The sequence below is a fragment of the Lutra lutra genome, chromosome 1, assembly GCF_902655055.1.
Source record: "Lutra lutra chromosome 1, mLutLut1.2, whole genome shotgun sequence".
NCBI classification, from domain to species: domain Eukaryota; kingdom Metazoa; phylum Chordata; class Mammalia; order Carnivora; family Mustelidae; genus Lutra; species Lutra lutra.
Window position 1 is genome coordinate 111,450,876 of NC_062278.1, and position 24,761 is coordinate 111,475,636.

The 24,761-nt window shown below is 43.3% G+C and overlaps 1 long non-coding RNA gene across 1 annotated transcript in view; it reads right to left on the minus strand.

The window, feature by feature from the left end:
• Positions 1–1,001: 1,001 nt before the first annotated feature.
• Positions 1,002–24,761, minus strand: part of LOC125102003 (uncharacterized) — a 37,637-nt gene continuing 13,877 nt past the window's right edge. The window contains exons 2-5 of the long non-coding RNA XR_007128005.1: positions 17,354–17,445; positions 15,731–16,604; positions 2,879–3,073; positions 1,002–2,668 (exon numbers count right to left, since the gene is read on the minus strand). This is a non-coding gene — a long non-coding RNA (uncharacterized LOC125102003). The remainder of the gene's footprint in view (positions 2,669–2,878; positions 3,074–15,730; positions 16,605–17,353; positions 17,446–24,761) is intronic.

A 24,761-nucleotide genomic window follows, 5' to 3' on the forward strand; every position in this document is an offset into this window, starting at 1 on the left:
CTTAAAACATGGGCAATGGAGAGAAAGATGCTGGGAATTTCAACCTGTCTGGTGCCTTTTTATCAATGTACTCTCGCAGATGTAGGGAGTCGTATGGCTCTTTGTTGTTTTTGAAAAGTTGTTATTTTGACTGGATCCTGGGGACTCCATTCGTCCTGTGAACCGTCTCAGAGCCCAAGCCAGGGCTTTTATACAGAAGGGAACTTGCAAACAGTGTGGGATGACCTTCAAGCGGTATTGATAATTGTGAGTTCCCAGAGTCCCTGAGCAAAGGGCACGTTTCTTCTCCATCTCTGTCTCCCGCTGTAGTGGAAACTGCACAACACAGGAGTCCAGCTGTTCAAAAGAGCCTCATCCTGAGCCCGGATAGACGAGCGTTCTCACATCAGCTCTAACCCTGAACATCCACGAGACTGTGGCAGAGTCACACACCCGCTCGGGGCCTTAGTTTTCTTGTATAAGAGTCAGTGGCATTAGGCATGTTATTTCTGTGGTCCCTAATGAAGTGAGCCCTGAACTGAAGTTGTTCAGATGCTAGACTGGCCGACTAAAGGAAACAGATCCTTTTTCCCTTGATGTTTTTGGTGGGAGTGGGAGGGGAGGACAAAGCAAGAACTTACTATACACCAGGCTCAATGCTGATATGTTTATTATTTCACTTGCCAACAAGCGGGTCTTGCAGATGGAGTGATTCAACTAAACCCCAGCAACCCCAGTGGCCTGTTTGGGAGTGACTATGGGTGCAGCCCAGTTTCCCACAGGATCCCAGAAAAAGAGGTTACGATCTTAACGACAGTACTGGAGGCTAATAGATCCTGAAGTATCTAACGAATTATCAAAAAAAAAAAAAATCTTAAATCGTAAGTGTATGATTTAAGTGTTTAGCAAGGTTTGTTATCATTTACTGATTTGAGAACTACAAATCAGTAAATGATATAAATAGTAACCAGATGAACCAGAATTTTCCATCACCCAGAATACCCCAGTCCCTAGCTAGCCATCTTAGGTAAACAGGAATTTACTATGGAATTAAAATAATAATAGCCTCCAAGGACTAGATTCTGGTAGTCTCAGGCTTGCCAACTGTCCAGCAATGTGTCAACTGCAGAGAGCACTCTCCACTCCAGCTGGGCATTACCGGGACCCAATCAGACTCCATTTCAGAAATCATGGGCGGTGTTTCCATGGAGCTCTGCCCGAAAAGAGGTGATCTAAATCTTGCATGAGAGATGTACATCAACAGGGAGCTTTGCCTAGAACACTGTGACCTAAAAAATCATATTAAGGAACTCAGAATGCAGAGTCAGTCTCAGAGACACCGAGTGACCTTGTGCAAGGCACCTTGCAGATTGCCTTGCCTACTTGACTCCCCTAATGAATGGTGACTGCCTCTGTGGGTACCTGGGCCAGTGGCACACCCCAGCCAGGAGCAAATATTCTGATTTTCACTGCCCTATTTTTTTTAAAGGCAACCAGCTCCTTCTATTAATCATCTTGCTGTTTGTTTGTTCTGGGAGGCAAGCACTGATTCAGAGGAAAATATCGCCTAGTGGTTAGACTGGAACAGTATCTCTGCTGCATTGCCATTTGGAGATCCTGCACAATTTATTTTTTGATATCCCTTAAATAATGATGCCTATGATGCACGTAGAGGTCAGGGCCAGGAAGTTTGCGATCCTGGCCTCCATGACCACCCTCCAACCATACCTATTCTCCCTTTATTACTCCCTTTACTAGGACTGTGTGACACAATGCATTTCCCTTTTTGTCTCAGCTGCTGGGAAGCTCAAAGTCATGCTATATGCCTCATTAAATTTATTCTGCTTCTGAGTTTTCTTCCCCCTCACTGTCCTCTCCTTTCATGACCACATCTTTACCTTTTGTCCCATGTTTTGATGAAACCATCATCTCTATATCTCATAAGTTACTTTAAATACTTTTTGGAAGTGGCATGGGAATAAATCAATCATGTGGACTTGCATGTTCCATTAAATGCTTTGCAGATGGGAAAATTTGGAAGATTAATGCTGATCCTATCATGAAGTCTGAAATTTCACTTCTAACACAAATTAATCATTACTATTTAAAAGCTTAGATATAGTCACAGCTATGAACCTTTGCCTAGCCCTCGCCATTTATAAGGTGAGTGCTTTCAAACATGTGTTCTTATTTTGTAATTAGTGTTCACACTTTACAAATGAGAAAAGTGAGGTTTGGAGAGCTTCAGTGGCCTGTCAGAGGTCACAAACTTTGTAAACTTGGATCTTCTGACCCTAAGCCAAATTTTTCACCCCTGTGCCCCCCGGCATCCTTGTTTCTCAATGATTTCTCATTTGAGCCAGTGTTGTTCTCCTTGTCCTCAAACAAGTTGTTGTGTTTATTTTTCTTTTTTTTAATGTGCTGATCAGATGGAAGCAAAAGGCCATCTTAGTGATTATATCTCTGGCTGATGTAGGTCTGCAGAAAGTCTGGAAACTGCTGATTCAAGGTCTAAAGGGTCAAGCTTGAAATGGTTGCTTCTAGAAGATGTGAGCCCCCTTGCATCATCCTGGGTTTCTGCCTCAGTTTGCCTGCCCCGTCCCCTACAGCTGTATTTGAGGTATAAAGGGACAAGGAGAAAGTATAAACTCTAATATGCATTTCTTCTTAAGTGACTTATTTAAAATACCTCTTCTTGGGGCGCCTGGGTGGCTCAGTGGGTTGAGCCACTGCCTTCGGCTCAGGTCATGATCTCGGGGTCCTGGGATCGAGTCCCACATCGGGCTCTCTGCTCAGCAAGAAGCCTGCTTCCCTCTCTCTCTCTGCCTGCCTCTCTGTCTACTTGTGATCTCTCTCTGTCAAGTAAATAAATAAAATCTTTAAAAAAAAAATAAAATACCTCTTCTTGACCTCTCTGGTACTTGAGTGGCAGGCGGAATAACAAATTCACAGATTGCCGGGACAGTCAGGGAGAACACTTCATTGCTTCTTGGGGCTTGCTGGTGTGAAAGCACTTTGATACCCTTTAGATGCAGCCTCAGGGTAGTGTTGTTTCCCCGAGTGAGTCCGTCAGCCAACCTGCTTTCATGTGACTCTGAAAATAAGGTAAGCGCTGCATTTGTATTTTGGTTTTCTCCCATTTCAGGCCATGCACCTACCCCCAACAGCAACTGTACTGAAAAGCTTCAGGGACAGTTTGTCCAGAAGGTCCACTGCCTGTAGAAACTTCTGAAAGGCCAAGCATCCTGAAAGAGCTGCGCATTCAACACTCTTCTCTCTGATTTCTTTCTCCAGGTTTGGCCAGACTCAATGCTGGTTCCCCATGAGGCCTCAGATCCTACCCACAGTCTGGGGGCTAGAGAGGCTAATCTCAAAGGGCGAGAAATGAGTCAGTTTCCACGCTCAGCTTCAGGTGTACGGCTTCCTGAAGCACAGACGAGGAAGCTCTAAATTTCAGAGTGATTGTTTTTTCTTTGCATACCATATCCGGAACTGAAACCACCAATTCATTTCACTTAAGCCCTCATACACTACCCTCAGATCATCAATAACATTCCAAATATAAGATACCAAGACTTCATCAACCGAGTCTTTCTGTCTCTTCTTCTCGTGGTGATCTTGTTAGCGTCTTTGTTTTCTTCTTTTTGTGTTAGTCCTGACAACACAGGATTTGGCGGCCTTTGCTTTTTTCACAGGTGTTGGTGAGAATTAGGAGCCAAATAGCTAAAACTCTGCTAAGAGTTTGGGCTTACTCATAACTTTCTGCTTCCCTTGTTAGTCAACTTAGCTGCCTGTGAGTGTAAAGTCATTGACTCGATGTCCCAAGAGCTCCCACGCACGGCTTACCTCTTTAACCCATGAAAGCAGATTAAAAAATGGGATCTGTGGAGTACCATGCAAACCATCTTCACAAAAGAGGAGGGCAATGGAGAATCCATGCATCCTCTTGATGCCGGCCAGAGCATCAACACATTCGCAGAAGCAAAGGCCTCTACCGTTTATACAGGACCTTACAATTTATAAACCACTTTCACATCCTTCCTCTTAATTCTCACCAGAACTTGTGAAACCAGCCAGACAGTCATTATCCTCCCCAGTTTAGAGAGGAGAGGACCCAGTGCTGATAAAGGTAGAATGATGGGCCCAAGTGGTGGTAGTGGAAAAGGCCAGAAACCCTGATGAGAAGCCAGGTCCAAGTACCATATTCCTGTAACTCCCATCTGACTGTATATACAATATAATATGACATCAAAATCCACGACCTCATGCCACACAGTCATTTGTTGACATTTTTAAACTTCAGGTCTTTTGTAGGTCAGGGTGAATGGCTGTTGGTCATTACTTTTGTATAACTCTCTGGGCCTCGGCTTTCTTTCTTTAAAATACAGAGGAATGACATTAAATGCTGAGTTTCTTTCAGTTCTAACAGTCTGTTGGTCCCTGTGTCAGGGACTACCAAATCTATGGGACAACCCAAAAACATTACCCCAAGTACTCAAGTGCTCATTACAGAGCATCAGTCCTCAGGATGGTAGTAGCATTAGGCCAAATAAGTTAGAGAAAAGAAGGATTATTCAAAATGAAACAGGTTGCTTTGCTCCAGCCCTTCTCAGAGCCTTTGCATGCAAATCTACAGGGGAAGGGGGCTATGGATATGCAACATTCCTCTAAGTTGGCCCTAGAATAGGAATCTCATGGAATTAACATTCTATAGAGCATTTTCACTAGTAGTGGGACACTCTCCAAGGATCCCATTGGCCTCTCAAAGCAGTAGCACAAATATCAAGTAATAGTTTACAGCCAGCCCAGCACCACCTCCCTCCATGGCAGTCCACACCAGGACTGCACCTGTTAGGCAGTGGAGGGTGGTCTTCCGAGCCTGCTACCACCTAGCATCAGGCAACCCAGCTGCACAGTCTGGATCACAGCCCTTTAGCGATGGAAGCCTTTGTACTGAAAAAATAAACAGAAAAACAAACAAAAAACAACAGCAAAAAAACAAAAACAAAAAACACCAACCCAAAACAAAACCTCCTAATACATCTGAAAACAAGGACTTCCACATGTTGCCCGAATATAGGACTAGCGGCAGTTCCTTTTATTGCCTTGGAAGGTTGTGACCCTTTATTTCCCTGAGAGCAGGACCCCATCATTCTCCTATTATGGGAAAGAAAGGTGAGGCTGCTTAAGGATTTCCTGTCCTGCCTGTAGTCCTTCTGCCTCCCGTGGCTCCCACAGTATCTTCACTCTGTGGGAAAAGGAATCTAGACTCTTGGAGAGACTTTGGCGTTGTGGCAGACCACGGGAAGTCCTATCTGGTCTGCAGCCCCTCTCAGCTTAACTCTTCCCCTTCAGCATCCCCTCCACAGCCTCTTCTGAACAGCTGTTGGAGTGAGGAGCCCGCTCTCTCAGAGGCAACGTGGCTCCACGTTTGAAGAGTTTAAATTGCTCGAAAGTTCGGAACCACACTCCGTCTCGTGGGAACTTCTTCCTGTGGTAGGCTCCAAACACGTCTGATCCTGCTTCTACAAGCATGAACTATGTCTCTGCCAATCTTACAGGTGACTCTACTTGTCTGAAATCCAGATCTAAAAAGGTCCAAGAGCAGCGTGTACCTCTATTCCTGAGCCCAACTTACCCTGCGGATTAACCTTCACTCACCTCTCCCAGTCCCCCTTGCTCTAGAGGGAAACAGCCTTTGCGGTGCCAAAGAAATTATTAACCTATTTGACTGGGGAATCCTGTACTCAGAGTTGAGACTTCCTGCCCTGGGTTTAGGTCCGCAAATGCCACCTTCAAGTTTAGTTGAATGCATCTGCTTTTGATCTCAGCCACACTTGTGCTCGTTTGAAAATTGTTAGCTGTAGGATAGACCGAGACAAGTTATCTTTAGTTCTAGCATGACATGAAACTTCCTAGTACCAAGCTATGCAAAAAAACTCAGGCTGAAAGAAGGCACAAAAGCACACAGTTAAAATGGCCTTGAGACTTCTGTTTAATTTGCAAGAAGAAACTAATTATTTAGTTTATTTTACTAATTTTACTAACTAAAACAAAGTTTTCCTAATTATTTAGGAAAGTTACTCATTATTTAGGAAAACAAAAGTTTTCCTTTGACTGGGCTAGATGTTCTTCCATCTTTATCAACCATCTAGTTAGTGTTTTAAGATTTTACATGCGTATTTCGCATTCATTATCTTATTTATCCTTATAACCATTTCAGGTCAGATAGTATTGCATCACGTCATTACACTTCGTGAGACTACGGATGTTTCTGAGGCTGTGGTTATGTGCTAGCTTTTGAATCTCTTGTTCTATTGCTAGAATCCTGGACTGCAGTAGAAGTCCTGGGTTCTAACCCCTGCCTGACCTTACACAAGTCACTTTCTCTCTTTGACCCTCAGCTTCTCCTGTTGTAAAATGGAGGTGTGGGTGGGGTGAACTAGAGGAGCGCCAAGAACCCCAGTCCTGTTCAGCTTCTTGTATGTATTTATCCTTGTTGACAGCATGAACAAAGAACACAAACCACAGCTGGATCCAGGAAGGCAAACCTTTGCTCACGATTTGCCCACACTCACGGTAAGTGAGAAAGAATGTCTCATTATTTTCACATCTAAAAGGATAACATGCCCACAATCATTAATTACAATGGGCACAATAAAGATTAGGTTTTAATGTAGAAATCCTGCTCGGTTGAAGTAAGAACATTTCTGAGAGAAAGTTTTGAAGTTTTGAACAAGTTTTGAAACCGCTAATGCCTTCCTGTGACGGTATGTGGGACGCAGTGGGGGTGGGGAGCAGTAAGCCAGACAGGTCGTCTTAGGGATAACCTCTTTGGTTTATGTAAAATATATGAGTCAAAGCAAATTCATTCTTGTAGGCTGCCATGCCTGAAAGAGAATGAACCCTCGCTCAAAAGAGACTGAGCCCTTCATGCAATTAATCAGCTACATCTCTGTGCCGTACGCTGCGATGTCTACTTTCCAGAGGAAAGATTATTTTCAAACCACATAAATGATGATGCTTTTGGAAAAAAAAAAAAAACAACACAAGGAAAACCCACCTCTCTTAAATGATATAAACTCGCTCATTGTTTTTATTTCGCACCCACAGTCTTGATGCCTATAATCTCTAAAATCATTTCAGTTTCCAAAAATCATTTGAAACACTCCTACACCCGGGGCTTTTGATAAACAGTCCAGCTTCTACAGAAAGAAATAGATGTGTGTGTGTGTGTGTCTGAGACTGAGAGCCAAAGAAAGACCAGCAGTGGAGGAGAGGACCAGAAGAGGAAGCAAGGGAACCAGGTAGCCTGGATGCTTAAGAATAGCAGAATAGCCGGGGCGTCTGGGTGGCTCAGTGGGTTAAAGCCTCTGCCTTCGGCTCAGGTCATGATTCCAGGATCCTGGGATCAAGCCCCACATGGGGCTCTCTGCTTGACGGGGAGCCTGCTTCCTCCTTTCTCTCTCTCTCTCTCTCTCTCTCTTTCTCTCTCTCTGCTTCTCTGCCTACTTGTGATCTCTGTCAAAATAAATCAATAGAATCTTAAAAAAAAAAAAAGAATAGCGGAGTAGCCTTTATTGTAACAACAAAGGCATTCTGTGAGCATGGGTCTTCCCTCCACTGATCTCTCTTTAAAGACTACAACAAACTTTTGTGTAGTTTCAGTCCGATGTTAAGACTACAAATAATGATTAGTGTTTTGGAGCACTAACAATGTCCCAGGAACCTTTCTGAGAGCTTCGACACGTATGAGCTCATATAGTATCTACAACAAGTCTATAAAGTTGATACAATTATTATCCCATTCTACAGATGAAACATACTACCAAAAAAACACCAAGATCCCTGAGAAATGAGCTCCCCAGTCTCTGGCTCATAAACATTGAAAGAAAGTCCTGCCTGGCCACCGTTAAGACTGAAGATGTCACTTCCTTTGGGAAGTACTTTCGGTAAGATGGAATCTTATTCTCCTTTCAGCAACCAGAACTTTCTCATGACACTGAAGCCACTACTTAAACTATAGTAATCTGTGCACATGCCAGATCATCTCCATAAGACTCCGAGTTCCTTATGATCAGAGCGATAATAAAATCATCCCTGTTTCCCCACAGCCATAACCAAGTGCCTGGCACTGCAGAGGCACTTAGAAAATACCAGTTGAGTAAATGAAGGAAGAGACCCAAGTTTTAGACCTGAGTTCTCATAACCATGTTAGAAAAATCATTACAGTCAGATCTCTAGGATCAAAGCCAGCTGAATCTTGAGACAACTACCTGTTACTTTTAAAATAAAACATTCTATTGGTTTTTAGCTCTTTGGAGTTTTTGGTTTGTTTGGTTCCCCCCTCCCCAAATTCATCCTCACTCCTTGGATTGTGATGGCATGTGGCCTGTCCTTCTGGCCTGCCAAGTGGGTTTCAAAAGAATATATCATAATGAGAGAGAGAGAGAGAGAGCTTAAGTCATATCAATTTCTGAAGTTTGTTGTACTCTCATTGCTGATCCTGATGTTAACTTCAAGCAGGTTAAATTGATAAAGCTCACCTTAGTTTTTAAGGAGTCCCTCGTCCTTTTAGAAACAGAGAAGAACCCTCTGAGAACAGAGGCCAAACCTCACTTCCAAAGCATAGCATGACCATATAGAAAAACCGGGATGTATCAGCATGGCTCTAATAAAGGTATGATCTTATAAGGAGTTCACGGAAATGGATAATCACCAAAAGATCATCCACCTTAATCCTCTCACCTGGCTGATGGGAATAATGCGGCTGAAAGAGAGAAAAAAAAAAGAGTTGCCAAAGTTAACAGATCAATTTAATAAAAGCAGTAGGGATAGACTCAGGACAGGTAATTCCTATATGAGGCAACTGTCCCTATTATATTTTGCCTGCCTTTACGACTAGATTACAAGTAAGCAGTTATTAAGATAAAGTCTATCTGGTTACATTTGGGATAGAAGTTTGATTTGGGTTTGAGAAAGTCCACTTTCTCAGGCTCAGGCAAGATCAATTTGAAGGGATTGGATGACAGGGGAGTCTATATTTTTGATCACATACTAAACATTTGTACCTACCAAGTCATGGCATGATAAATTAGTTGGTTGGCATCAAAAGTGCATGAGTCATTGTTCTCACCAGCAATAAATCCACTTGCTGGCACAGAGTGGATGAATGCAAAATGACAGCTGAGGTTGGAGCATGTTGGACTCCTTCCATCCAAGGTTCTTCAGTCTGTGTCTATGCTGGTACAAAATGTTACATTGTCCTCATACTAATACAAAGATTTTGAAGTACTTATGACCTCTTAATGTTGCTGGTGGCTAAAAAGCCATTAAAAGTAGACTATGCCAGAGTGGGTGACAAGGACAAAAGGTGAAGTCCCAGCTTTGATTGTGATCCTGAACAAGAACCTGAAAAAGGCATGTGTCTCTGAGTTGCATTTTCCACATCTGAAACTTGAAGAGGTAGACCAAGGGATGTGTGGGGTCCCTTCCACTTCTAAGATTCAATGAGTCTATGAATGTTTCGATTTCTTCTTTCTCTAGTGTGGCTCTGTGAGGCCCTTGGGTGAACAGCAGCTCAGAAATTTGTCATTTCAGCTACCAGTAAAGGATATTTGGGGGCTAGAAAGACAAACCAATCTGAGTCAAATGAACAGGCTCAGTCTCAGCCCTACACTTAGGTGATCTTGAGCAATATCAATTCCCTTTCTGAATCTCCATTTCTTTTGAAAAGTCTAAGTAACAATAGCTCCAAGTAATAATAGCTACTTCACAGAGTCATCTTGTGAGTTAAATGAGATTATGGAAGCGAAAGTGCTTATAACCTGAAAAGCATATGGAGCTGTGTGGGTGGGGATTAAGATGAAGATGTTGATGAGGAGTTAAGAATGCTTTTTGATTTTCCACAAATATACAAAGGTTTGGGGTCAACAGGCAAGGCTAAGGAAAGAGACATTGTCTCTGAGCACTTGTGTTCTGCTCACCCAGAGAATTACATATTTCTTTCCTTCCTTTTTCCTTCCTTCCTCCCTCCCTTCCTTCCTTCCTTCTTCCTCCCTTCTTTCTCTCCTCCCCACGATCACTCCTAATCTCCCCAGACCAATAGAAATCATCGCTTGTCTTATGTCTCAGGCGTCCTTCCCCCCCTTCACTGCAGACCCAACTGGAATGTCAAATCAAAACCTCTGTACAGCTATCTCACCCTCACTCTTTTAGTCTTTTAGACCATCTAAAAGAAAACGGCAGGGGTGCTCCCTGCACCTACGCATTTCCCTTTGTATTGAGGGCCAGCACAGCCTGGTCTCCCTGTGGCAGTTAGAGCTCCTGTACCATCTCCAAGTCCTCTGGGTTACCAGAGTTCTGGGTACTTCACAGGTTACCTGGCATGTTTCTGGTGATGAAGCATGACGGTATCTGATAGGAATGACATGCTAGGTAGAAACTACGGCTTTCCACCAGGATCCATCCTCTTCCAGCACTGCAAAGGACATTACGAACTCCCTGGTTCAACCCCATTGTTTACAGATACACAAACCAAGCCCTAGAGAAGAGAAGCAGCATGCTGTGTCATTTGGAACTAGAGCCAGAAGGTCCTTTCAAGGACATCTAGGCCAAACTCCTCATTGGTCAGATGAGGGAACTGAGGCCCAGCAATGTTAAGTAACTTGCCCTGAGTTAAAGAACTAGTACTGAAACCTCTGATTCAAGGTTCATATATCAGGGGCACCTAGGTGGCTCAGTGGGTTAAGCCTCTGCCTTCAGATCAGGTCATGATCCCAGGGTCCTGGGATCCAACACCACATGGGGGCTCCCTGCTCAGTAGGGAGCCTGCTTCTCCCTCTCCCTCTACTGCTTCCCCTGCTTGTGCTTTCTCTTTTTCTCTCTGTCAAATAAATAAATAAAATCTGTAAAAAAAAAAAAATGAAGTTCATATTTCATTTCAGGTAAGGTACCTGTAAGATACATACTGCAGACGCCAGGCACATGAAACCTAGGCTTAAAGGACATGTACCCAAAACAATAGGTTATTGCATTCATGAAAATCAGGGGAAATCGCTTTATAGCCATATTTTGGAATTCCCATTTTCCTCAGCAAGAGATGCATCATATATTCCCATGTACAGGGTATGATGAAGATAATAATTAAATCTGTGGTAAGGTTTAGGATATGTGAATATAGGCATAAAACATGTCTAGAATTATTTTCACTCCAACCCCAAAGCCCAAACGAGTTTAACGAAAGTCAATTTCCTGTCATCAAGAAGCAGCTGACCTGCAGTGGCCCAAAGTGGGGCCCTACTGGAAAGCTAAATCAGGAAACAGTAAAGTCCATGTACGTCTTGGGCCCTAGACCTATTACTGTAGTGCTGTCTGGCTCTGGGGCCAGGCCAGTGATGTTCTGCTAAACGCTCGACAAGTGGCTCTACAAGGGGAGGGCTGTGGTAAGGGGAGGCCCACACGTGTCATATTTTCCAATATTGGGAATATTGATAACCTCAAGATCATATTTAACAGAAGGTCATAAAATAAACAGAAAGTGGTGAATTTGATTATTTATTACCATTGCTTTTAATATAATTTTTTGTATGTTTACATGATATAATATTTAGTAATGGCTGTGCTTTTCAACCAATTCACAAAATTCCTGATAATTTGGGTTTTTTTTAAGATTGTATTTATTTATTTGAAAGAAAGAGAGAGAGCATGCTCATGCGTTCATGTAGTGGGGAGGGGCAGAGGGAGAGGGAAACAGAGACTCCCAAGCAGACTCCCCACCGATGCGGAGCCTGATGGACCCTGAAATCATAACCTGAGTCAAAGTCAGACACTTAACCAACTGAACCACCCAGGTTCCCCACAAAACTCCTGATAATTTAGCAATCAGCTCTTACAAACTGGAACAAGTCAGCTTCCACAGACTCCTGGGCCCTATGGGTCTGAGTCTGAATCCTGGCCTATTGTTCTGCCAGCTATCTGATGTTGAGTGAGGTTTTGAAATTCTTTAAGTTCTGTTTTTTCTTTCTTTTTTTAAGATTTTATTTATTTATTTGACAGACAGAGATCACAAGCAGACAGAGAGAGAGGGGAGGAAACAGACCCCCTGCTAAGCAGAGAGCCTCGATGCAGGGCTCAATCCCAGGACCCTGAGATCATGATCTGAGCTGAAGGAAGAGGCTTTAACCCACTGAGCCACCCAGATGCCCCAAGTTTTGCTTTTTCAGCTCTGGTAACAGTAACAGTAACATCATGGGTTCACTGCTGATGCTTATATGGGATTTTGCTTAGCAGAGTGGACATACACACGAAATGCTCAACAAATCACTATTAGTGCTTCCAAAGCCAGATTCGCTCACTCAATAAACATTTTGCAGGAATGTATTTTATAGGTGCCTTCTATTGTATGTGGTCTCCAGTATTAGGTGCTATACCTAAGGCTGCTAGAGAGTGCCTCAAACATTATTCTTGCCCTGCCCTCAAAGAGTTCCTGGTCTAGTGGAATGAGATATAAGACATGAACACCAGTAGTCATAGTCCAGAACAAGCTGTGACTAGCTCACGAAAAAGCAACGAGCTTGGCAAGGGCAGGAAAGGAAGAGAAGGGGGATTCAAGGAGGCCACTGTGGCTGAACCATACATTTCAGAATACACTTGGGCAAGCAAGAATTTCAGAGAAACAGAGTCCCAAGAAGAGAGAGTAAAGGGAGCAAAGGCAAAAATAAAGGAACATAGAGGCATAGACTCATAAGACTTGGTGGAACAAAGAGTATAAAGGGGTGTTGAGAGGATTGTTGGAAAGGCAGACAACTCCCAGGTCATGTTAGCCTTGAATGCTGAGGAGTCTGATTTATGTTCACTTGGGTAATGTTGGGCCTAGGGAAATGTTTTCCTCTGATAAGTGACACATATCAGGTCTTTTGATTACTATCATATTATTTTATATATTTGTTCATTGAATGCATTTTTACGGTAACCATTTTTTCCCTTAAGAGTTAACTAGATAGCACAATATATTTTTAAACTAAGTAAATTTCCCCTGTGGAAAAAATTCCTGTGCTCAGGGATAGAAGGTGGCATTATAATTCCCAGTTGAAAACAAAATCATTATTTAAAGCCTTTGATAAATATTAGGAGGGCTCAAACCAGTGGCAGTATTTCATGAGTTTTGAATTGTCTACTGCATCCCTCGTACATTATGCTTCGCACACAAAAAAGTCATATGACCTACATCTTTATCTGCTCCAGTCTTAAGCTTCTATATATAGGCTTTGGTTATGAATGTTTTTTCCTATGAAAAGGTCAGACTTTGCACACGTACCATCAATGCAAAGCCCTGCTTATTAAAAAGCAGGCAGGCGAGTTTGTAAAAGTCATTGAAATATTACTGATGTGGGGGGAAAAGCCTGGCAGTTTGCTGAAAAAAAAATGGCCTCCAAACATTCTCGGAGAGAAGATGGGGAAGCCTCTCTCTTGTGATTACGGAAGCATTTTCCTTCTGCCCAGCGCGATCTGAGGCTGTCTGCGGCACCCTTGTACAGAAACAGGCTGGGACACTCCCACCCCCAGCTCTCTCGTGCATGCTGGTGCACACATTCACCTCTGTCAGAGACACACCAAGCTCTGTTAACTCCTCCACCACACCTCAAACCCCCGTGGAACATCTGGAGGTGGAGCTGGGGAAGGTACCTCGGCCAGATAGATGCAAACCCAATTTGGGGTTTCCGGTCGTTCGCAGAGTGCGGCAGCCACCCTCGGCCAACTTGCAACACCAGAGAGAACTTGGGGAGAGTTGAACTCTTACTTTTAAGCCAAAAGTTCACAGGTTCAAATGCCCCTCGTATGTCAGCTGCTCCATAGGGCTAAACTTTGAGTCTGAATGCTCTGAAAAGATCAAGCTGCTTTAGGAAAGAGGCCCACCGATTTCATGATTTCATGCGGATGGTTTCCCCAGGAAATCAAGTTCTTTCCCAGTGGGAGATTAGTGAACAATTATGTGAACTAGACGTGATAGACTTTTGCTTTAAGAGATAGGAAACTGAAGTTTAAAGAGTTTAAGTGGCTTGCTCATGTTCACTCAACAAGTCAGGCTCCTGTGGATTCAGCATGTGGTCAAGGAGTCTGCGCTAGGATGGGCAGTGTTGTCACATAAAGCAGGGATGCCCTTGTGCTTCTTCTCAATTGGTTAATATCTACCTGTTAAGACAAGCCTCATAGAAGACCTTACAAAATAGGGATTGGCAGATTATATGAGTTAAGTTTTTTTTTTTTTTTAAGATTTTATTTATCCACTTGACAGAGATCACAAGTAGGCAGAAAGGCAGGCAGAGAGAGAGAGGAGGAGGAAGCAGGCTCCCCGCGGAGCAGAGAGCCCAATGTGGGACTCGATCCCAGGACCCTGGAATCATGACCCGAGCGGAAGGCAGAGGCTTTAACCCACTGAGCCATCCATGCGCCCATATATGAGTTAAGTATTAAGTCGATGGTCGGGAGAACCACATTATGGTTTTAGATCAGATGTTATCAGACGCTTATTCATTCACTCACTCATTCATTCATTCAGTAAACATTTATTGAGAACATGCCAGGTCTCATTTTACACACTGAGGGTACAGTATTGTAAACAAAACCAGATGCCATCCTGATCCCCTGAAGCTCAGACTGGGGGCCTCCTATGTATACACGGCAGATTCTTTATACCTTTTTTTTTTTTTTTTTTTGCTTACCCCCTTCCTCTGTCCTCTAGTGTGTGTGAGATCCTCAGAGTCAAGAGCCATGGCTAACTCACTTGTGAATCTCGCTGCCTGGTACCCAGTGGCACTGATGGTGGCAGGGATGATCTGTGAGGTTTCCTCACTCATTCCTGGATCCCACCCCTTCAGACCCCCACAAAATTCCCTTGTTGACAACTCAGACAAATCTGAGGATGTGGGGGTTACCAACATGGCGATATGAGATAAAGACATGCTTAGAATTGAATAAAGCAGTGTGAGCACTTGTAATTAAATAATAGGAAAGGAAAGGAGGAAAGAGAAGAGAAGGGAAGAGAAGGGAAGGGAAGGGAAGGGAAGGGAAGGGAAGGGAAGGGAAGGAAAGGAAAGGAAAGGAAAGGAAAGGGAAGGGAAGGGAAGGGAAGGGAAGGAAAGGAAAGGAAAGGAAAGGAAAGGAAAGGAAAGGAAAGGGGGAAAGAGAAGAGAGGAGAAGAGAAGGGAAGAGAAGGGAAGGGAAGAGCGGGGGAAAAAAAGAAAAAAGAAATTCAATCTTGTGGTAGGAGATGACCAAGAATAGAAGCCTGCTTCATGGAGTAGAGATTCCCCATCATTGGAGGGGTCCATCAGAGGCAAGGCCACCACTCAACTCCAACAAAGAAGTGAAAATAGGCAAGCATGGATGGGAACACACCACTCCTGACGGGGACCAGCTCTCCATTTTTCACCATTCTGAGTATCAGTGATGGTACTAAATCCCTGAAGTTCCATCTCTCTTTCCCAAAGAGGTCAAAATTGAAAAATTAACTTGCATCTAACTTCATCTTTACAAGTCCACAGACTATGGCAATAGTGTCGATCCAAGAAAAATGGCTTTCTTTTGTTTTATTAGCTTAACTCTCTTAAAATTCCACTTTTGATGCACTACTCACCAGCTCCAAAACCCTTCATAGTTCCCTACTGACTCCAGACTAGGCTCCAATCCCTTCTTGTGTCATTCAATATCCTTCACCACCAGGCTCCGATACCCTCCTTCGTAGCCTTACCTTGAACTTCTCTTCATCCACTACCTAGTTCCTTAGTCTGTTAAATGCAGAGCCTCTGGAACACTCCTCCTCTTTTCCATCTCCACATTTTGTTTACATTATTCCAATGCCAGTCATATTTGTGGTATCTATTTCCTTCTTCCTTAGAGTCTCTCCTTATTGGCTTACACTCCTGTGTCTTCATCAGCATGTGCCCAGGGCCCAGCCTGGCTCTCAGGTCAAGTTTACTGGCTGGAATTAACTTGGATTAGAAAACGTTTTTCCATGCAGTGTGGCAGAAGGACACATTGGTTAAGTGCAGCCCGCCTCCTCTGGTGTGAGCCCTAGCTTTGCCACTTACTGTCAGGATAATCCCAGGTGAGTTACTTAAACTCCCAGGGACCCAGTTTTTTTATCTGTAGAATGGGAAAAATAATAACCCCTATCTCATGTCAGGAGGGCTAAACAATTGATTTTTATGAAGTATGTACTTTAGTGTCTGACACCCAGCTGTTCACTTAGGTAGTGCCTATCTATCCTTTAAGGTGCCCTTCTATTTCTTCCTCCTTCATGAATATTAATTCTATTTTCCATGTATAAAGCACTTCAGAGTTTACAAAGACCTTTCATATGTGTTTTCACATTTAATCATCACAGTAATATGTGAGGTAGGTGTTGCCATCCCGGAGAGTTTGGGTAACACAGGTAAAAGCAGGGGGCGGGGGTGGTGACAGGAACTCAGCAGAGATTCTGGTTCTCTGTCCCGAGGGTGTTCAGACACAACATCTTGCTCCCAGTCTGGATCCGTGTGGTTTACGGGCTTCGCACACTCCCAGAAGGCTAGGCGGTCGCAGCTTACCTCCGCGGCAGAGTGTTCTGTGACCTTTGCTCATTCCTGTATGCAAACCTTCACTGCAGGACACCAAATAAATGTAGCAGCAGAAATAAACACCCAAGTTAGAAGGGATCTTGAATATCATTAAGTCCGGACCCCCCCCACCAAAAAAAAGCATTTTACAAATGGGAACACTGAATTCCAGGAAAGAAAACTACTTTTCTAAAGACCCACTCGTGTACATGCTCCTCAAGATAGGGTCATGTGCAGGCACTAGAGAAATAAGGACAAGACTCTGGCTCTCAGGAAAAACATAGTCTAGTAAACTATGTCCTACACATCTTATTATCTCAAATGTCTAACTCAGTGCCTAACACACAGAGTAGGTACACCATAAATGTCCCCTGAATAAATGAACAAATGAATAAATGAATATCACTATGCAGCCAGCCCCTGGCTGAGCTGACCCTAGACCCTGGGCTCCAGATTACAAACATGGGCTACCCACTGCTCCTGCCTTCTGTTTCTCCTATCCAGACTCGCTTTTTAGTGAGGTTGGAGAAATAGCTAATAAAGTTGACAAATCATGTTTATTTAGGACGTAAAAGTGGATTCCTAGTCATCTTGTACTAGAGTTTGCTCTCTGTCTCTGCTGCAGGGACGGACGCTGAGCAGGGACCCAGCAGAAGACCAGCTTCAACAGACCCAGGACCTGCCCTATGGGATGCTGGCACTATCTAAAATGTTCCCGTGTCTTTGTTGTACAAACAGAAAGCAGTATGTGATGCATATCAGCTTATGATGAATACCTCTAACATGCTTCACATCTTTCGTGATTTCACTTGTTTCATAGAATATCCAAGCTGGCAGATGCTTTGGAGATAATCGGGTTTAATAATTCCTTTATAAAGAGAGACAAAAAGTCAAGATTCAGAGGGGGTCATTGAGTAGCTCATAGTTACACATCATGTCAGCAGCCCAGACTAAACTTGCCAGCAGGTTTCCTGGCTTCTGGTGAAGACATTCTTCCCATACTCCATATTGCTGGATTTGGCATTAAGCCAGCAGACGACACTAATGCAAACTTCTCAAGAGCACAGGTTCCATATAACTTAACCTTTCTTTCTTGCACTCTTGGCATGTTTTTGGCATGTCACGGAAACTCCTTCCCTGCCCAGCACTCTGGGGTTCTCAAGGAGCTTTCATGCTCATCACGAGTCCTATTTTATAGATCAGGGAGCCTCAGGTGGCCCAAAGGGACTAAGGGCTTGTGGCTTCAGAAAAATGGTAGTGGAACTTGAACCTCAATCTTTTGACAACCAGTCCATGCCCCACCTCAACACTGCATAATAACAGTCTAACAACTCTTTGATGACCAAGTGCATGGATAATGCCAGGATGGGTGAATGAATGAAAGACTGACAGGCATAGGAATCAATCACTCACTCTTGAGAAACAAATTTTAGGAAAATAATTAACTCCAGACCCTTACTCTGCCTGAACCCATGGTGACCTGTTTTAGCTCTGTTGCCTGCGGTTTCCTTCTACTGGATGCCTCACATATGTGTTTAAGAGAAGGGGGAAAACTAAGAACTCCAAAACTCTGTGTTCTTTCAGATGCTCAGGTCTCTGATGTTATTATATCCAGTTTGAATGATTATAAGAAAGCATTAAGAAAGACCTTTAGGCACCTGGGTGGCTCAGTTGGTTAAGTGACTGCCTTTGGCTCAAGGTCTTTATCTTGGAGTCCCAGGACTGAGTCCCGCATAGGGCTCCGTGCTCAGCTGGGAGCCTGCTTCTCCCTCTGACCCTACCCTCTCTTGTCCTCTCTCTCTCATTCTCTCTCTTTCAAATAAATAAATAAAACCTTTTTAAAAAGGAAGAGAGACCTTTAAACCAACCAAATATCACCACCAGGAAATTATAACAGTAGTTATTATTTTACTGAACATCCATCCTTTTTTTTGGTCTTTTTTGTCAAAGCATATATATATAATTTGTTTAGTGGATTCATACTAAATAAACTGCTTAGTGATCTATTTTTAGCATTTCATAATAAATCACAAATATCTAGTTGGGCCATGAGTGGATCAAGAGGGAGAACAAGCATAATATTTTGACAATATTTGATCTGCTTAGTAACACATAGATGTTGAGATCCTCAAACACTGCTTTCTAATGACTGTTTTAAGAGCTCGGTTAAACCATTTTTTACCAGGCTCTGCCTGAGCTTTTCTGTTTCTAAGATGGCCATGGCTATAACACTGTTAAAATATGAGTAATTGAAAGAGCTTGGAATAACAACTTTCAGTTTGCTAACCTCTTTACACACACACACACACACACACACACACAGAGTCATGTACCTTGACACACCCTATTATAAGTCAATCAGTATGTTCAGTAGGCAAAGAAGGAGACTTCATATATCACTTATGTTCTGTATGACAACCCTAGAAGAGAAGCAAGGTTCATGCCATTATTTCAAAGAGGAAGAAATTGGGGCACCTGGGTGGCTCAGTCAGCTAAGCATCTGCCTTTGGCCCAGGTCATGAACCCAGGGTCCTGGGATCAAGCCCTGCATCAGACTCCCTGTTCAGTGGGAAGCCTGCTTCTCCGTGTCCCACTCCTCCTGCTTGTGTTCCCTCTCTCACTGTGTCTCTCTGTGTCAAATAAATAAAATCTTTAAAAAAAAAACATAAAGATGAAGAAATTAAGGATCAGGAGATTACATGTTCACGCCTGGGATTTTGTGTTGTTTTAAAAATAATATTTGAAGAAATAAGATAAGCAAAGAAAAATGAGCCAGTGTTGAAAGAGGAATTCCTTGGGCTGAAGATTAGTAGAAGATTTTATTCATTCATAGCACAGCGGAGACTTGAACCCATCTTTGATCTACCATTCCAGCCCACTCTTTCTATCATGCTACACTGCCTTTCTGACTTAAAACACGGTTGAACACTTGGTGATTTGAGTTCATTTCATAGGATAGATACACATACATGAACCTGCCCCAACTCCATCAGCACGAGTGCTGACGGTGCATTCTGTGGCCTCTCCAGATGGGCTGACTGCCTGTCAGGTCTGTAAATGAGGTGTAATTTGATTAACGTGGGCCACTGGTCAGGACAACCTCCCCCGCTCAGTGAGGCGCGGGCCACCGGCACGGCTGGCTGGAGAGTCAGAGAGAGGTTGTGATTCATTTCTGCCCCAGGCACCCACCTGGCCAGGCCTGGTGCAAGGGCTATGGGACCAGGGGAAAGTGACAGGCTGCAACACCCTGCCTGTGAGCCGGGCCTCGGGAGTAATAGTGAGAAGAGGGGTGAGAGTAGCAGCTGCTGGGGTTGATATTTATATAATGACTCCCTGTGTTCAAGGCAGGAAGTGAAACCAAGGTTGTGCTGAGGCACTTTCCTTCCCCCACACCGCTGCCCACGGGTAGCTCCAAACGGGTGACATGGGGAGAACCTGAGCGGGGTATGCCCGAGTGTGTGTGGACACATGCCAAGCCCTAGGCTGGTCACTGAGATGTCACAGCCGAGGCTCTGCCTGCTGACCCCAAGGGCTCCTTTCTCAGTGTTCTCAACCTTCATCCCCTCCGTCCCTCCTCCTAGGTGCCCTTCATGATGGGGAGAGCCCTAATGTTCCCTTGAAGCTTCGCAGGAATGCTATGAGGGTACGTGAGATAAGTTCTATAAAACGCAGGCCCAGGCATGCATCTCTGCAGAATTAGCATTAAGCTCTTTGTTGCTTTTCTGTGACTATTTCCAACATCGTCACCTGTGGTTTCTGCAAACGGTTGTTCCCTGACTTTGCTGCCTGCGTCGAGTCAACTTTCTGCCTCGTTCCTCTACTTTCCTTTCAAGCATTAATATCTTTTCAGACGCCCTCAGTCTTCAGAGCCAATATCCCCACCAGGGCCCACCTTCCCTCTTGCTTAAGCACAGGCTTAGAAATGCTATACCTGTCTACAATAAAAAAGGCATTTTAATCTAGATGGTGTGCCATCTAAAGAGCTTTTCCTATTCTGTTTCCCACCCTAGTATTGGAGACTATTTGCATCGTGGAGTGTTCACAGCCAGGAAAAAAAAAAAAATGGACCTTAAAAATAATCTAGCCCTCAGCCAGGAAAAAAAAAAAAAATGGACCTTAAAATGGACTTCAAAAATTATCTAGCCCACGGCTTCCCCATGAGTGAAGGGCCCACAGGAACAGCAGTACCAAGGAGCTTGTTTGGACTGTGCAATCTGAGGCCCCACTCCAGACCCACAGAATCAGAATCTGCATTTTTGCAAGATCTCTGGATGTTTCATATGTACGTTATACTTTGAGAAAGACTACCTTAGTCCAAGGTGCTCATTAACAGATGGAGGCAAGGAGGGCTCAAAGAGGGAGCTAGACCTGCCCAAGGTCACACAGCAGGAGACTACCTTAGGACGGACCTCAGTAGCCTCTGTAGTTCAAGCCTCTTCTGCATGAGGCCCTAATGAAGATACAGTCTCAGGCCAGGACTATGAAACTAGCAGGGCAAGGTCTTCCCCCTTTTCATTTTTACTCGAACTTTCATTAATGGGTATTTTTGCAATTTACTTGACCATAGAAAATCAATACAAATGGTTTTCCCACACCTCCTTTGACCTCTTGTCTGGTCTAAGTTTTCATTCTAGTGGCCGAGTTCCACAGAGCCTAGTATGTTCAATTAGGGATATTCACCCAGAGTTTCTTCAAAGAAGAGCTTCAGGGTGTTGGTAAGGAAAGGGAGATGTATTATCAAATATTTCAGTGATGCCAGCTCTGCCCCTCAGGGGCCTTGCCAGGAAGAACTATGCATGGCAGTGTGTTTTGAATCACAAAATGATGACACTCAAAGGGACATCAGACATCATCTCATCCAACCCCTTCAAATCTCTGAGCAACAGAGGAAAATTGCTTTCTTGGGTTTATCCAAAAAACTGGTAGCATATTTGGGGCAAGAGTTGAAATCTCTTGCCTCTCAAGAGTTGAAATCTCTTGCCTCTCAAGTCAGGGCTCCATGCTGTGTGACTCCTTCCCACCACCCACCAACTCAATGGAATGGACAACCTAACTTAACAGATCAGACGGTATTTACCCCGGAATTCTGAAGTGAGTCACAGGTAGAAATGTGGAGCTATTATTCAGACTGCACATGATCTCATAAATGGTCACTCACTCAGAGAGAATGTCATACTGCCAATGGGATTTCCACCCAGGTGAAGGACTGCTAGGGAACTACTATAAGATGCTGAATCAGACTGCCTTGTCTAGAATCCAGGATTCTAAGATCATGTGAATGGAACAACATAAACTATGTTGTTCTCTATGGGGAGAAAAGCAGAAGGACTTTAATAAACCAACATGTTCTTAAGAGATGGGGGCTAGGCACTTGATGTAATGAAATGTTATATGCGACTGAAGAATCATTATACTCTACCTTTGAAACTAAGAACATACTATATGTTCATTAATTGAATTGAAATAATTTTTAAAAAGGAGATTAGGGCTAGGATCTAAGTGGGGAACTACTGAAACACAGTGCTTTCAATTTTCATAGATTCAAGATGTCTGGGCTGGACTTTCACATCAAAGATCAGCTTGATTCCAAAATTGGTTGAAATGGTACTACCTCATTTTTGACAAGGATCATAGGAAATAATTTGGTACTATTGTTGTAACCTCCCCAGATAGAGAATATTAACAAAAGGATCTCCAGAATTCAGAAAACACTCTGAATTAGGCTTTCCTTCATCCATATTTTAATTGAAGGCCTGGAAGAAGTGGCACGAGGTAGTGAAACCTCCACTTTTATGAATGTCACCGAACATTTCTAGTCATCATGGCACCTCCTTTTCAGACCTTACTGGTTTCACCAGTAGCATTTTGTCAGATGCTCAAGATGCCCCTGTGAGGTACATAGACAGAGGTCGATCATCCCTATCTGAGACCAGGAACCCAAGCCTCAGGGAGTAGAGTGTTTATCCAAAGCTTTCATCACTTCAGTCCCAGTTGGACTTTAAATCCAATGTTCTTTCCATTTCACAATGCTGTTTCTAGGTAAAGAAATACCACACACAAAGCAATAGTTCCTACCATTCTGCACACTCATTTAAAAGTTACAAAACATTTGGACAACTCTGTGATTTGAGAAGGAACGCAACTAATTGCTAGGAGCATGCTGTATGACCCCGGGGGCTGTACTAGATGTTAGGCATGGTTATCTTGTTGAACTATGGCAATGATTCTCTGAAATGGGTGTTATTTCTCTATCTGTATATTAGGAAACCAAGCAAGGTTAAGCCATTTGTCCATGGTCAGAGAACTAAAAACTGATGGATCTACTATTAGAATCCTGAGTGGATTTGAGTCCAAAGCCCATGTTTCCAGGTCAAGTATTTTTATCATCTCAATATTACAGTAGAAGAAATGGACTTAGAGATGTTAATGACCGCAAATCACAGAGCTAATAAATCAGAGAGAAAGAGTGTAAGCTGGAGTCCCCTGACTTTAAGTCTCAGGGCATAAAGAATCCAAGAAGTCAGAACAAAGCTTGAGTTTGAGCAAATACAAAGCAGAGCTCCTGAGTAAAATATACCCCAGTCTCTCTAGAATCATGGACTCTCGTGTATCACAATTCAGGAAATGCCCTTAGGTTGATTACATTTCACTTCCATAACCAGGTATTGAGCACAGAGCTTGTAGCCAGTCCAGTGCAGGACTTGCATGGACCTTCTCTTTCTTGAGTCTCTTAACAATTTTTTGAAGTATTGTCTTCCTCTTCGTGCAAAGGAAAAATCAGTGACTTGTCCAGGGTCACACAGTAATAAATGACAAGGCAAAATGAGATCAGTTCTGATTGAACTCTTGTAGCTGCTGCAGCTGAGGGGCTCATGGGAATTTTTAGTCTCACCGGAATGAGTATGGGATTCAGATGGAAAGGCATTATCTCCTGTTCAAATGACAGCAGTGTGTAGGCTCAGGACAAATGTAACCATTCTATTCTATTCTATTTCAAGAAAAAATCAGTGGACTTGGGGGAAATGGGAGAAAGACAGAGAATTATTCAAAGGACCAACATGATAGAGCTTGTTGGTATAAAGAGGGACAACAAAATTAGAAGACTGAGGGGATATGACAATATTTGCTAGAACAGAACTAGGTACTTAACCCGCAAATCTCAGAAAAACAGAACTTTCCCAACCTGCCTCTACCCCAGAGTTCAAGGGAAGTAGAAGGAAGTACTACTCTACATAGTGGGTAGCAAACTTATGAACCCAGGAGATAGGAACCGGTTGAGGATGCAGCAGCACAAATGGGTTTAAGAAGGAATTATTCAGATGCCATAAACACTCATAAATTCCTCACAGGTTTATTAGAGTACGTGTGAGATCTTAGAGATCACCTGGCCCAAACTACTACCTCACGGGTATCTACTTGCTCACCTCCAATGGCCAAGAACTCATTCTTCCTCACAGCAAATCATTCCAGCTTTTGACAGCTCTGCATGTCAAAAAGGTCTTTCTTGGGCTTAATAAAACTTCCTTCTGTTTATTATATCCATGTTAGCTCTATCTCTGCCTTTGAAATTTCACACAATAAATCTGAAGAGTCTTCCTTTTTAATACCCCTTCAAGTATTTAAATCCGGCTCTTCACTTCAGGAGTTCAGAGCCATATTTAATTACCTCAACTAGTGGTGGAAGTCAAGGTCATGAACAGAGATCACTTTTACCCAACCACTGTTAAGGGCGATTTTCAAAATTCAGAAAGAAGCGTATCCTGTGCCGTGTCCAACTGTGGAAAGGCAAAAGGAACAAGTATTGGCTGGCAGGAAACCTAGGTTCTATTTGGGTTCTGTGACTTTTTATACGAAGTCCACGTCACTGTATCTGCTGCTAATTAGCAGATGTAAATTAGAGGGCAGAGACCTCACATTTCTGGACCACATTTTTTTTCTCTCCCCCTTCTCTCTCTCTCTCTCTCTCTGCATTTCTCTCTTTTAACACATCCTTCTCTCTTTCAGGATCATTTTTCATTGCCTTTTGGATATCTTTAGTTTCATGCCCAACAGACAGTTTACACTCAGTATGTCCCACACCAAATTCACCCCCTTCCACTGTACATGCATCCTTTCCCCCCAGCTTTATTGAGATATAATTGACACAAGGTATTGTGTAAGCTGAAGGTGTTGATTTGATACAAT